This window comes from Schistocerca piceifrons, chromosome 4, assembly GCF_021461385.2.
Source record: "Schistocerca piceifrons isolate TAMUIC-IGC-003096 chromosome 4, iqSchPice1.1, whole genome shotgun sequence".
Classification (NCBI taxonomy): domain Eukaryota; kingdom Metazoa; phylum Arthropoda; class Insecta; order Orthoptera; family Acrididae; genus Schistocerca; species Schistocerca piceifrons.
Genome location: NC_060141.1, coordinates 761,596,667 through 761,611,030, shown reverse-complemented (window position 1 = coordinate 761,611,030; position 14,364 = coordinate 761,596,667). Strand labels below are relative to the sequence as shown.

General features: G+C 41.8%; 1 protein-coding gene across 1 annotated transcript in view; it reads left to right on the top strand.

Moving 5' to 3' along the window:
- The first annotated feature begins 2,080 nt into the window (after positions 1 to 2,080).
- Positions 2,081 to 14,364, top strand: part of LOC124794717 (tumor protein p53-inducible nuclear protein 2) — a 78,715-nt gene continuing 66,431 nt past the window's right edge. Inside the window, exon 1 of the mRNA XM_047258300.1 lies at positions 2,081 to 2,143. The gene's annotated coding sequence lies outside the window, so the exon portion shown is untranslated. The remainder of the gene's footprint in view (positions 2,144 to 14,364) is intronic.

Here is a 14,364-nt window from a genome sequence, read left to right as displayed (position 1 = left end):
GGTAATCAGGGAATTTTAAAAATTTGAAGCACCAGCCACCAAATCCTTACATATTTCATCATACTGTGCAAATATAGCAGTGGAACAGGGTTTTCGATTAATACAGGAAGAAAAAAAATGGATATAATGAAATAAAGAAAGGTTCAATGGTATTTTTAGCTTTATGGTAGAATTTTAGTTCGCTAGAGGACACAAACTCGGCTTTTGACAGAAATGTGTATTGCTGTTCATCAGAAGAGGTAACAGTCTTGTCGCTACTCCAACTCGTGCTCCCCTAATGTGCCCATAGTGTGGAATATACTTGTCATAATATTACCAGTTTTATATGGATTAATGGGGATGGTTCAGAATTGAGAGAACAAATAAACGCAGTTTGACATTATAACAGTAGATGTAAAGATGATTTCACAACAGAATCATCTCATTATAAGGTACAACGGCTATGGAAAGAACAAAGTGACTTTTTATGAAGTTAATATCATAGATACTGTTGCATCTCAAACATTCTGACGTTTTCCATTCACTTATCTTTCCGCTTCTGGGTTAACAGTCAAGAAGACTGTTATCATAAAACCTTCATCGACAATTTCCTTCCCAATGTGGAGAAACCAATTCAATGATGAGTAATCGTACATGAACAGCAGAGAGAAGACTCACCGTATCTGAACAATTATTTGTTGATTTATCCTACAATAATCTACTAATCTGCCCTGAAAATCTTTCATACGTTCTAGTTTTGCTCAACAGGATGTTCTAACACAATCACAGTTTTATTATGTTAGAGCTATTGGAGAACTGTAGGATACTACCAGCTTCTTTATTCAAACATTCGCCTTGTTGCATATGATACATTCTACTTAATCCCAGTTGAAAACTTCGGATGTGTTGTCCTACGTTGCAAACAAAGTGGTAACGATGTATGCTATATTAACAATATGAGTAAATATGACAACGCACAAAGCTAAAGGAAAATGGAACTAAGAAACTGATAGTAGTAAGCAGGTTTTTTTCTCAATGCCGAGAATGGAATAATTTACTTGCGTATTTCAAACTCCATGGAAAGAAACAGACGGGTGTTCGATGCTCGCTTTCATTACTGTACTGAGTTTATTTTCTTTATTACTTATTGAATTTTTTAAGATTTGCATCTCCCGTCCTTTGCATTATTTCTCCCTGTTCTTAGTCCTGTAATTATTTTACAATTACAAAATTAACAGCGTCACATCTTCCTAGTCAGGTAAATATTGAATAATGAAACTGTGTTAAGAATTGAAAGTATATCTGTATTTCCAGAAAAATAAATATCAAATTACTAAACGAAGAAAAATCGAAACTGAATCCATTCCATTCCCCCTCAATTTTTCTTAAACATTCTTTCGTGGATACCACAAAAGCTGTACAAGTTGAAAGACCACAATTTTTTCTAAAGAAGTGTAAGAACTTTGAGAAAACGGTGTATCAGCATGTGGTATGTATGCGACTATTTTTGTCTGAGTTTTTATAAACGATTAGAACCTTACGCCAATCCGTAATGATTTTTTATTGGTTCGATGAACGATCTTAGGAGTGCAAATTCGTGGCGAAGTAAGTCTGATATTTTTCAAATTGTTAAGCTCTCAGGACAAGATCACTTACATTTAATTCCAACAGCATACTCTAAATGGAATTTCTACTACAGATTTGTTAGTACACAAAAATGCTCAAATCCGACAGATGACGATTTCTTCGAAATCAGACTGAAAATGAACAATTAATTAGTTATATGTTTATTCTAAAAATAGTGTGTAATGTACCTACAATCATAGGTTTTCAAACCTTTAGTCTTGAGCAATAAAACGTCTGTAAAATACGAGACAACTCTTAACGTAGGAACTACCCCTGAGTTAAGTTCAATGTCGCTATGTTTTTGTTTCCAACGACGTGCCTGGAAATCGAAGTAGGGAGCGAGCTGGCGCTGGCGCGTGGGTATCGATTGTGAGTGACAGTCGCTGGGCTCGCGCAGCTGTTGGTGCGCTGCGCCCCCCACCCGACCGGCAGCCATCCCTCCCCTCCCGGCGCGACGCCCCTGCTGCCTGACAGCGCGACCGGTCAGCTGAGCGCCGTCAGTTGGTTCGCCAGCCCCGTCCAGTGCGCGCAGACTCCAGTGAGTACCACACACAGTTTCCGGCGCTCAGCCTAGCGCGGCGCTCTTCGCTAGCCGCTGAACCGCTGCGCGCCGTTGCCGACCTTTCCGCTCCCGCGAGCCGTTCCCCTCTGCAAGGTGCACCACCTCTCACCGGGGCAGGCGAAGCCGCTGATCGATACAGGCAGCGAGCAGCTGCCCCAGGCCTCGACTCTGCTCGGTGTTCGCAACAGCGCACCGACAAACCTTTGTCTGCCGCCGCGCCTGTTCACGCCTACGCCGAACGTGTAAACTCGCCGCTAAGCAAACACTACGGGACTTGCAGTACGAAGCAGTTTTCTGTAGCGGATAGATATTCTTTGTTCTAAAAACGGCCTACGGCGTACAACAAGCGAGGTGCCTCTACCCATAAGTTCGAGTACCTAGGGAGTAGAGTGTGCGTCTTCTGTGCTCAGCTTAAATCGCGTCTCAGCAGCCGGGCAACGGCCTGCGTCGTGTCGGCAACCTGCGGCCTTTGTCTTACCCGCGCCAGCAAACAAAGGACAGCTGACGCGAATGCCAACCTGCGTTCGCTCGGCAGATACGAGGCGTCCTCCCGGCTCTGACATTTAACAAAGCCTGCATTTCTTTTACTTCTCCACTTCGCGTGCGCTGGTGAGTCACAGCCGAGTTTTGCCTGACGACATTTCGCAATAGCGCGAATCAGCTGACTACAGCTGGCAACACAGCGCTACCAGGACCGCTTGCTAGGGCCAAACACAAACGTCGATATATATACCGAATTGGACTGGCAATAAAACACGGAATACAGCGTATGCCACTGTAATCAATAATGGCCTTAAATCTCACTGTTAACAGATAAACAACTTTTTTCAAAACTTTCCAACGTCGAAACTCTGCCACTGTAAGATGCTATTTACAGTGTTGAAATACTCGTCTTACGTCAATTGGCACATCGCACTACAAAGCACTTGCACATTTTGCGCGTAGTAAGAATGGATTTCAAATATCTTGGCGTAAGAGTAAAATAAACGAAACTCTGTTGTGCGTTACAAAACGAGAACGAAACTCCGCTTGCATTCGATGCGATTTCTGTTGGAATGAGCTGTAGCATGTAAAAGTGCATTATGTATAAGTCAGCAGTTTGTGTATTCTAGAAACTACACAAATTGATGCAAACTTTATCTTCATGCACAGTGTTTAGGATAAAGTTTATAATTGCATACTCCGACGAAAATCGCAAGCATAAATGCGATCTCGATCAACAGCTGACAACTAACGTCTGTTCGTTTATTGTAGCCTGTCTCTGGCGTTTTTTGAGACCTTGAATTTACTACGTGCAAAATTAAAATGCGGATCGTCGAGCTTTCTCTTCGCCGTAAGTATCTGCCCGCAATGGCAAGTGATACGTTAACGTGCTTTGAGCACTGTAAACAGCATATCCGTCTGGAGTTGAGCCAAAATTCTTTCGATCTGGTAACGAGAAAGTAACGAAAAAATATATACAATGACTTGTTGCGGTTTTGTATCAGTTTATGTTAAGTTTCGAAACTACTGCCCTTGGCATTTCCACCTCGAGTTACGACTTCGTTTACCAAACTCAAAGACTGTATCTCACGTTTGCTTTCCGAAAGCAAAACACAGTTTCTTCAAATTTTGGAGACTTATTTAGGAGAAGCGGATTCAAATCCTCGTCGCCCATGCTGATAAATGTTTCTTTGCTTTCCGTAAATCATATGGCTGAGTTAGTGTCCCTCTTCTTAACGAACTCTTTCCGAATATTTACAAAAATAATGCTGTGTAAAACAGCGGAAACTGTCTTTCGTTTTACATTGTGCATTATGTTCTTATTTTACGAAACATATTTCTCAGTAATTGTTTCAGTTGCTGATGTATTAGTTGAAATATTGATGTTTTTGCTGATAAAAAGTTCTGCGTTATTTTGTCGTTTTCTGCTGCACTTTGGTCGATAGCAAAGAGAGTGGCCTTCTCTGTCGATGTTTCTGTTGAATTACCGAAAACGAAACGCTTCCGATTTGGAATAAAATGTAATATTGGCATTGTTAACGGCACAGGAAACAAGACGTTGCACGTCGATCAAATGAAAGGACTGTTCGTTCTCTATAACGAACGGATCATTCACGAATTATCTTGTCACATTTGTTACGATTTCTCTCCTCATATCTGACACTGGTATCACCTGCGTGAAATATCATTTGCAGTTTGTGATCAGGAAAATGGACACAAAATGTTTCAACAATTACAGCGTTGATGAAGGGCGGGCTACCAGTTTGCTTTCGCGATATGAAAGGCGACGTTCAAGTCGCTGTCAAGAACACGAAGCTTTCGCAAGCTGATGGCGTCACCAGGGAGCAGTTCTTTTATTATATCTGCCGTTCTCCTGCTAATGTGCTCCATTACTCATTTTTCCCGCTACGCATTAACGCAGATCTAAGAGGCTACATGATTAATACAAATAAGGAAACTTACTTCATAGTTAACAAGCCTTTTCTTTTTCAGTAGGTTTTAACAACGTTCAGAGGTAACGATCATGCACATTCATGTGACAGGCCGTAAAGGCCGGATATTGTCACGTTGACCTTGACGCCACTTCCCGCACGCTGACACAAGAGAAGAAAGTGATTCTTGCAATAAAGTATTGTTTTTTCCCTTCGAATAACAATTGATACGCGTAAAAAACGCCAGGCTTAGAGTATTACTTGATGGCTTAGCACTTGGGACATGCCATGACAAAAAGAAACTATGACTCAATTATAACAAGACACGCTCGTCATATTTTAACATCACAAAGTAGTCAAATAATCAGTGATGTTCATTATCTTCAATGTTTGGACTGAAGATAGACTGCAAAGCTGTCGTTAAAAGTAAAACGTTATGGATCTTTAGCAGAAACTGACTAACACTACCTTCGCGGCAAACATTATATGCAGCCAGAAACTGAAATGCGAAAGCTGCTGTGCATCGCTTATTTTCACCCTGTTTTTCTGTGTAGTACAGTTACGGGTAACTCTATAGTTCTCATAGTGTATTGTAATCCCAGAAAAGGGTGGTCACAACGACCTATGGTGTCAATTACGATCTTCTTAAGGCACTGCAGTAACCAGTTGGTGATTACGACTTACGTCTCAATACGTCGCTACTGGCTATCGTAATAGAAATGTGTTCGCTTCCCAGCAGATTTCCAATACCAGTTTTATTCTTCCGTGAGTTAAGCATCTCACGGTCGTTGAACGATCGAATAACTTTGGCTCACTGAATACCTACTGAACCTGACAAAAGAAACCAAGTGAATAAAGCAACTGATTTGTGTGTTTGCTTTAACTGGCGGTAGGATTGACGTGCGCGGAGCAGAGGTGTTGTATTATGACGCCAGCAGGGCCGATATAGAACGCCTTTACGTAACACCGTCTTTGTTTCTTAGCAGCCATTTGCCAACAGATAACATCGCGGCGTACACAAACACAGCATCCGTGACCTAGTGCAGCGGCAACAGACAAAACACACTTTCCATAGTGAAAGCATTCGTCGCAATACTTCACATTGCTTCCAGACTCTGAAATTCCGCATTTTGTTGTTATTATTTTTTGTTGGCTTTCGAACGTGCCCACAGAGCCATCTGAAGAGTGGAACGTCAGTTATGGCGATACGAACGTACGGACAACACAACACCCAGTCCACGAGCGGAGAAAATCTCCGACCCGTCCTGGAATCGAACCCGAGCCCCTTCAGTTAGCAATCCGCAGCGCTGAGCGCGAAGCTACCGAAGCGGACGAACACTGAACCAAATTAATTCAGTTGTTAATAATCTTTTTAACTCAAATCGTATTACAACGACCATAAGCGTCGTTACTTCAACAGTCTATATTTAACAAGCCGGATATCTACATACTGACATTGCGGCACGTCTAATTGCGGGGGGTGGGGGTGGGGGATGTTACCGTAGATCACGGTACATCTAGTCGCATTTGGAGTATTTGATTATAAAAAATTAACTTATTTAGACGGGACAGCAGCCTCTATTTCGTGCAGACAAGGCGGAGGAAAGACCTTTATACTGCGGGCACATCCTTAACTTCCTCTCCTTCGTCGCCACTGGGTTGGCGTGCTACTTTCTGATTTGGCAATGTTAATGGCCGGATGCTCTTCCTGATGCAACAGACCATATTCTTCACCAATGTCCAAAACACTCTGCTGCTTCTTGCTTTACGTATCTCGCACAGCCTTCCACAAGAGCTGAGGGCTGCTAGGAACACAGCACAGATTTTCAAACCCAAATTGCTGACTTCCTGTAGGCAAACTGCTGTTGGTTGTAGCAATATTTGTTGGTGCACCGAATTGTGTTCTGCTATTTGTAATTCGTTATAATCCACTGCAAAGTAGGAGAATGCGAGAAGATACAGGCTTAATGAAAAGTGGTCGGGTTTCCAGCCTTGTATTTTAACACAGGAAACCCGAGAGCTTTTCATCAGTGGTATTCGCCAGGAAAGTCTGCATTCACCGATACATGCTTATTTACCACAGTGCTATCTAGTTTACGGTTTTCATGTTCTTTCCAGATCGTTATTGGCGAATTACACGATGGTTCCTAGTGATAAAACATGGATGACACCTTTACCTTTATTTACCGATCATTAGTTTTACGAAGTGAAGTTAGTTCTGATACGTGTTATTATTTTTCTATCTCGTTTTCGTAATTACATTTCACAGTTCAATGTTCTATTACGTGCATATTTTTATTCAGCAAGTTCTGTGCATGATTTGATTGATTGGTCCAATGGAATAAGAACAAATCAATGAAAATTAGGTATGGAAAGAAACTGCATAGCACTGTTCAAGATGTTGAATACGTTCGTTCAGTTCAAATGTGGTCTCTGTGAATAGACTTCCCGTTGTTTTCAGTGAATCGTAGCGAGCTCAAGTTCCTTGTGTGTGGCCTTCGCTGCCCGCGGACGTTCAACTCTGCCGAGACAAAAGCAGTATGGGTTAGTTACCTAACGTCCTCCATCCGAGGGAAGAGCTATATACGTGTGATCAATAAATGAAACGACAGGTCGGAACAGTTCCACGCCAGAGGAGATCTATAATTCTGCTTCAAAAGTAAATTTGTCAAACTAGTTTCCAGGGATCGACTGTGCTGCACATCGTCCGTTACTCACGCAAAGGTGCGTAACCTGATGACGGTAGCAATGCTGGGATTATTTAGCCTATGTCGATACTGCAGACATCAGAAAGCGCGGCAGCTTGTATACTGTGTCCTTTTGTCGCTGCTTCATTAGAGTAGAAGCTGCATTGCGTACTTTTATGGCGCAAACCGTGAGCGTAACACCAGATACTCTTTTGTATATTGCCTGTTGACTATGACACGTACCACTAACGAGTTCATCTTCTTTTTCTTTACATCTTGTTACGTAACGCCCCATCTCGATATGAGATTGTACGTTATAGAAAAAAAATGGGAGTTGTTACCAGCTGAATTGCAACTTTAATTTTTTTCTCAGGTCGAGTGTTGCCACAATCATTAGATCATAATATGTCCAGAACAGAAACATAACAAGAATAGCGTCGAAAACGGTAGTCAAGGTCTATTACTAGAACTTATAGCGGCATCTGCACGGGTTAATTTGTGAAAATACAAAGGTGGATGGTTGGATCAGGTTAACATTCCAGAATCCTTTGTACGCGAACAGCGCTTGTTGTAATTTTTCATTTCATTTTATTGAGTTATAATTGCCGTAACACAATCAAACGGATCTGAAGTTCTCTTATATAAAAAGCATTCTTACCTACTCGTATTCCACTCATTTCAGTGAAACGCATTCCCACGATTAACATCTAAACAGAAAATTCGTATATTACATTTCCACATTTGCCTTTTTTATACTGCGTATAATAGGCAGTCCAATACTACTTACTACCAGTTGTACGGGTAATCGTAACGGAACAGAGATAAGCAGAGGCACTTACGTCCAGGAAGGTCAACGGTCCAGAAGGAAAAAAAGGAAGATAGTCGACTAACGTCCCGTAGACATGGAGGTTAATGGGGAATGCTCGAATTGAAGGAGGATGATGGAAATTTGGTGTTTCTTTTTCAGAAGGATCCGCTAAAATCGATTTAGGGAACCACTCTTAGTTTAAAACCTACACGAGGTATACATTTCCTACAGGGTGGCAAAATAAAATTCTCTCTTAAACTGCGCACCAAATCAATTTTAGCATTACACAACGGTTGCATCACGGCCATCTGACATCCGCTACTTAATAAAGGCTTGCTATTGCGAAACAGGTGTTTAGTTCTTAATTGCTGCTAAATAATAAGAAACTGACAACAGCTTCTCTAACTTGTTGGTGTACGACTAGACGCGGTGAATGTTGTTAACTGTCGGACCGTGTTTTATGGTCATTTTCTACAGGCATTGTCGCAGTGTCCATCTATAGATAACTTTGTTTCGCATACCCGTATTTGATTTATCTGACTTTCTTTATCTCTAGAATAATTCTGTAATTTTTGGCAAAGGCCTTCTTCATCTTTTTCACCCCAACTGTTCGCGTTTTCGTCTTCTAAACGATGGTAACGGTGCTTCTGGTTTCGTTTATTTCATGTGAAATTCCTTCACTGGATTTCTTATCTGCTCATTTGTTACTTGTTTATCTTCTTCCATGTCGCGTCTTAATTGGCAACTGAAAAGAAGCGATGAGAACGTCAAGGAGTCCTGCTTTGACGACCATTTGGAAACAAACGACAGTGAAAGCTCGAACATGTTTTATTTTTTTCCATACTGACTTGTTTACCAGTAGTTGTCTTATTTACATGTTTTCTTGTTTCCAACATTTTTCTTATCTCCGTGCAGAAACTGTTGCCTTTATAATCTTATTGCCTAAATAACAGATCTTATCTAATGCTGTATTTCGCTTCTGGCGATTTTGATATCAGTCATCGCTATCATCTTTAATTTCCGGTTTCGTATATCTTTTCAAAGTGCGCATATTATTGAGGTGCAAGATACTGAGTGCTAGAATAGCTTCTCGCTTTCCCAGCTGGCTGCCGGAAATCGAAATGGTCTTCCACGAGTCCGTGTTCATCCATTTTTCTTTGATGGTGACTTTCTATTAACTCTATTTCTGCTGTATGTTGCGTGGGTTCTTGCTATTATAGAATACCTCATTTTTACTTTGTTACTTTGTATTTACAGATCATAAAACGGATTGTTGGCGTTGAAACAAGTTTTAGAAACACTATTTTCGGAACAGCAGGACGGCTTAGCAATGAACACATCAGATTGTTCATTATAGGTGCATAGTTTGTGAGACACCGAGATTCGTAGAAAATGGAAGAGTATTAACACCGATTTATGGCAGAGCGTAACGTGACGTGCTTCTAGCACCGCCCGCAGACATGATCCTGCTTCGAACGACGTCCGCTCAGCAATGAGACCCGCATCGTCTTACATAAAGATTATAGTTTGCGTATTTACAAAAGCGTCTAATCTCTGACTCATTTCTGGAATGGGCAGGCACTGTGTTATGCATTTGCAAGCTAATACGGCCACAATGGGTTGTGTATTGCAACAGAGAGAACACCGAAATCATTTGGAAAACCTATCGAGCGCTTTGCAGGCCCGCGTAGACTATACAGCGCTGCCGCTTCAGGTCCAGGCGATGTTGTCGGTCGGATCAGAAGAAAGTCGTTAGGCTGGCACGGCAGGCTCTGGAGGCGGTGGGGGCACACACTGTCCCGCAGCAAGGCCACGGCTCAGCTGGCGCGCCAGCTGGCGGTGGACGCGAGATCAGCTGGCGAGCAGCGACAGCAGCGCCACCACGAGCGCCCGCGCCAGCCTGCCGAACTAAACGCCTTCCCCTACGCCCGCTGTGCAACTGTTCATACCCACTCTGCATACGTTTTCCCTGCTTTACGTTGTTTCCTCACGGTCTAATTTTGCATACTTTACAGATATACGTAGTAAAGATCTGTTGGGATGGACCGCGATGGTTCCCCCACCGTCAGAAATCTTGGTTGTGGTGTCAGACTGATCTGTAGCGTAGCCCCAGGTCTAGATTAGCTTACGAGTTACCAAAGCCAAATTGATGTGAAATCTAAGTAGCGATTGTGGTGACAGGTTGGTCGACAGATTATCCCGAGCTCTACGTTCGCTCCTTATTTAACACTTCTCGTTATAAATAACTAGAACTGCACGGCAGATTAAGAAATGCTGTATTACAAAGCGGATGAATATCCCTCCAGTACCACGGTAACTATTACGTACATTTAACGTAAATGAAAGACCTGAGTCGAAACAAGGCCCCCGGAGTAGACAATATTCCATTGGAACTACTGACGGCCGTGGGAGAGCCAGTCCTGACAAAACTCTACCATCTGGTGAGCAAGATGTATGAAACAGGCGAAATACCCTCAGACTTCAAGAAGAATATAATAATTCCAATCCCAAAGAAAGCAGGTGTTGACAGATGTGAAAATTACCGAACAATCAGTTTAATAAGCCACAGCTGCAAAATACTAACACGAATTCTTTACAGACGAATGGAAAAACTAGTAGAAGCAAACCTCGGGGAAGATCAGTTTGGATTCCGTAGAAACACTGGAACACGTGAGGCAATACTGACCTTACGACTTATCTTAGAAGAAAGATTAAGGAAAGGCAAACCTACGTTTCTAGCATTTGTAGACTTAGAGAAAGCTTTTGACAATGTTGACTGGAATACTCTCTTTCAAATTCTGAAGGTGGCAGGGGTAAAATACAGGGAGCGAAAGGCTATTTACAATTTGTACAGAAACCAGATGGCAGTTATAAGAGTCGAGGGACATGAAAGGGAAGCAGTGGTTGGGAAGGGAGTAAGACAGGGTTGTAGCCTCTCCCCAATGTTGTTCAATCTGTATATTGAGCAAGCAGTAAAGGAAACAAAAGAAAAATTCGGGGTAGGTATTAAAATTCATGGAGAAGAAATAAAAACTTTGAGGTTCGCCGATGACATTGTAATTCTGTCAGAGACAGCAAAGGACTTGGAAGAGCAGTTGAATGGAATGGACAGTGTCTTGAAAGGAGGATATAAGATGAACATCAACAAAAGCAAAACAAGAATAATGGAATGTAGTCTAATTAAGTCGGGTGATGCTGAGGGAATTAGATTAGGAAATGAGGCACTTAAAGTAGTAAAGGAGTTTTGCTATTTGGGGAGCAAAGTAACTGATGATGGTCGAAGTAGAGAGGATATAAAATGTAGGCTGGCAATGGCAAGGAAAGCGTTTCTGAAGAAGAGAAATTTGTTAACATCCAGTATTGATTTAAGTGTCAGGAAGTCATTTCTGAAAGTATTTGTATGGAGTGTAGCCATGTATGGAAGTGAAACATGGACGATAAATAGTTTGGACAAGAAGAGAATAGAAGCCTTCGAAATGTGGTGCTACAGAAGAATGCTGAAGATTAGATGGGTAGATCACATAACTAATGAGGAAGTATTGAATAGGATTGGGGAGAAGAGAAGTTTGTGGCACAACTTGACCAGAAGAAGGGATCGGTTGGTAGGACATGTTCTGAGGCATCAAGGGATCACCAATTTAGTATTGGAGGGCAGCGTGGAGGGTAAAAATCGTAGAGGGAGACCAAGAGATGAATACACTAAGCAGATTCAGAAGGATGTAGGTTGCAATAGGTACTGGGAGATGAAAAAGCTTGCACAGGATAGAGTAGCATGGAGAGCTGCATCAAACCAGTCTCAGGACTGAAGACCACAACAACAACAACAACGTAAATGAGAGATGAATAATACAAAGGGGGTGGGAAGTAATAGGTAACTCTTACATTTATATTACTTTCTACTAAAATCTACCGTGAGAAGTGGTGAACCTGCAACCAGGTTGTGTACTACCGAATCGATCGACATAGAAATGTCGAACAGTTGGACAATAAAATACTTATCGCTGGTGTACGTTAAATCTATTGCGTCAGTATTATGTTATTTATTCATACTTTTATTCCACGTGGCAATATTAGGGGCTACAACAAACCCTGTCTTGCATCTGACAAGGCATCTTTAGCAAGTTAACATACATGTGGAAAATGAGTAGTAAGTAACAATAATAATAATAATAAATGAGGAATGTAAAAAATTATGTCACCACCGCATCACTGCTACCCTCGGATCACTAGCATGTACCCTGAAGCGCGCTCTGTCTAGAGCAGGGTTTTCTGAACTGTGGTGTTCTACGGGAAATAAGTAACTGCTACGCGATAACTGTTAATGACATGGAGTTTTTTTCTGTATTTTCACAATACTAATTTTTTATTATGACTTAGTTACGGTTTTCAGCTGAAGTAATCGCTGAGTAAAACAAGTATTTCTCATTTTTTGAAAGTTTTATTAATCTTCAAAATAAACAAGGTGTTGTACCAGGGGTCTCTAAGTGGGTTCCGTCAGGGGAAAAGTCTAGAGTCCCAGGACGTAGTAAAGTCAGTGAAGTACCAGGTATATTGCTGACGGGAGCCGGCCAGATCTGTGCTGTGATTTTAAAAATCACTTAACACACCAGATCTACCCTTCGGGAAGCTGGAAGTAACCTCGAGTAGAGCTGACTGCAACCGTTGTTAAAAGGCGATAATAATAGTAATGACGACGATAGAAATAGCAATGAGCGTACGGTGCTTCAGAAATGTCATTTTCATGCCATGCAGGAAAAACGTAATGAAAAATTACGCTTTTGTCGAATATGAGTAATGAGATCTAACAAGTGTAAGGGAGTAGTATATAAGGAAACAGATTTGCAGAAGGTTAAAACAATTAAACGTTCCGCATTTAAACTCTCTTATTGAGATGAGAATGTTCTCACCATTTCAAAAGCAATTTCTACAGAATTAACTTAACTGATTCTTCGTGTGTTTATTTTCTTTCTGTCTCGACTCTTTCGTTCTCTCGGCAGGCTTGCGTCGCTTTATCTTTCTACAAGTTCCCCGTTGAGTCTTGTAAGGGGCACAACCGAGCATAATTGCTTGTGATTCGTGTCCAGCCAACGTCTGGCTAAAAATCTTCTCGGAAATTCCTTGCGGTTAAATATTCTATGACAAACAATGATGAATTAATGTGGCTCGGTTTGTAGGTTTGTCTCAACTAGACTTCACCTGTGTGCTTCAGTTTTGTTAATCGAAACATGAGGTCTTTTATCAGGCCATTTTTATACGAGTAACTGTACTTTACAGCGGGAAACCGTTTTTTTTAAATTTCTCTGATACATTTCGTTGTCATTTAGTTTTTTTTCCAAGTAAACTTGCAGATTAAAAAAAAACAACACAATTACACAGACGATTTTGAATCTACGGTTTCTTTTCGCTTATACAATGAGACCCCAATGGTTCAAATCAGTATACACTATACCTAAGCAAAGATTATGTGGCTCGGTACCGTAGGGGGTGCCAGACAACTTGTCAGTCTGCGGACCACTTCATGTTACTTAACGCTTGATAAATCCCTGATTTGTCAATGTGAAAAATGAAGTCGACTTACGGTTCGGAGTCCTCGTATGTGTAAATCGGTTAAGTGGAGGCACCTCTAGTACGTGCATCCATTATAAAGCACAAGGGTGTTCAGACCATCTTTAGGATTGTTGACGCCAGTAGAAGAGAGGAAACGCTAAGAAGCCAGTGCACGCGGCAGATCGACCGCCACGAACTACAAAGTCAGTGACGTCCCTTATAACGGTTGCGCGGTTCTTGCGTCCGTTCGTTGGGAGGTAGGTTGCCGCAAGATCCTGAAAGGGGCCCGTCCGCTGCAAGAAAGGACCAAACGCTGGCGAGCGTCTTATTTTGGGAAAATTTTCTATTAATCTTTTTTCTCCTTCGCCAAAGCACCACGAAAGAATTATCCGAATGGGACGGAAATCGGTAGATGTCATGCACATTTACAAAGAAACAAATGAATACAATTTCACAAAATTAGGTAGTTTATTCAAGAGAAGGAGCTTCACAAGCTGAGTAACTCAGTAACGCGTTGGCCCACCTCTGGTCCTGATGCAAGAAGTTATTCAAAAATGGTTCAAATGGCTCTGAGCACTATGGGTCTTAATTTCTGAGGTCATCAGTCCCCTAGAACTTAGAACTACTTAAACCTAACTAACCTAAGGACAGCACACGTATCCATGCCCGAGGCAGGATTCGATCCTGCGACCGTAGCGGTCGCGCGGTTCCAGATTGTAGCGCCTAGAATCGCTCGGCCAC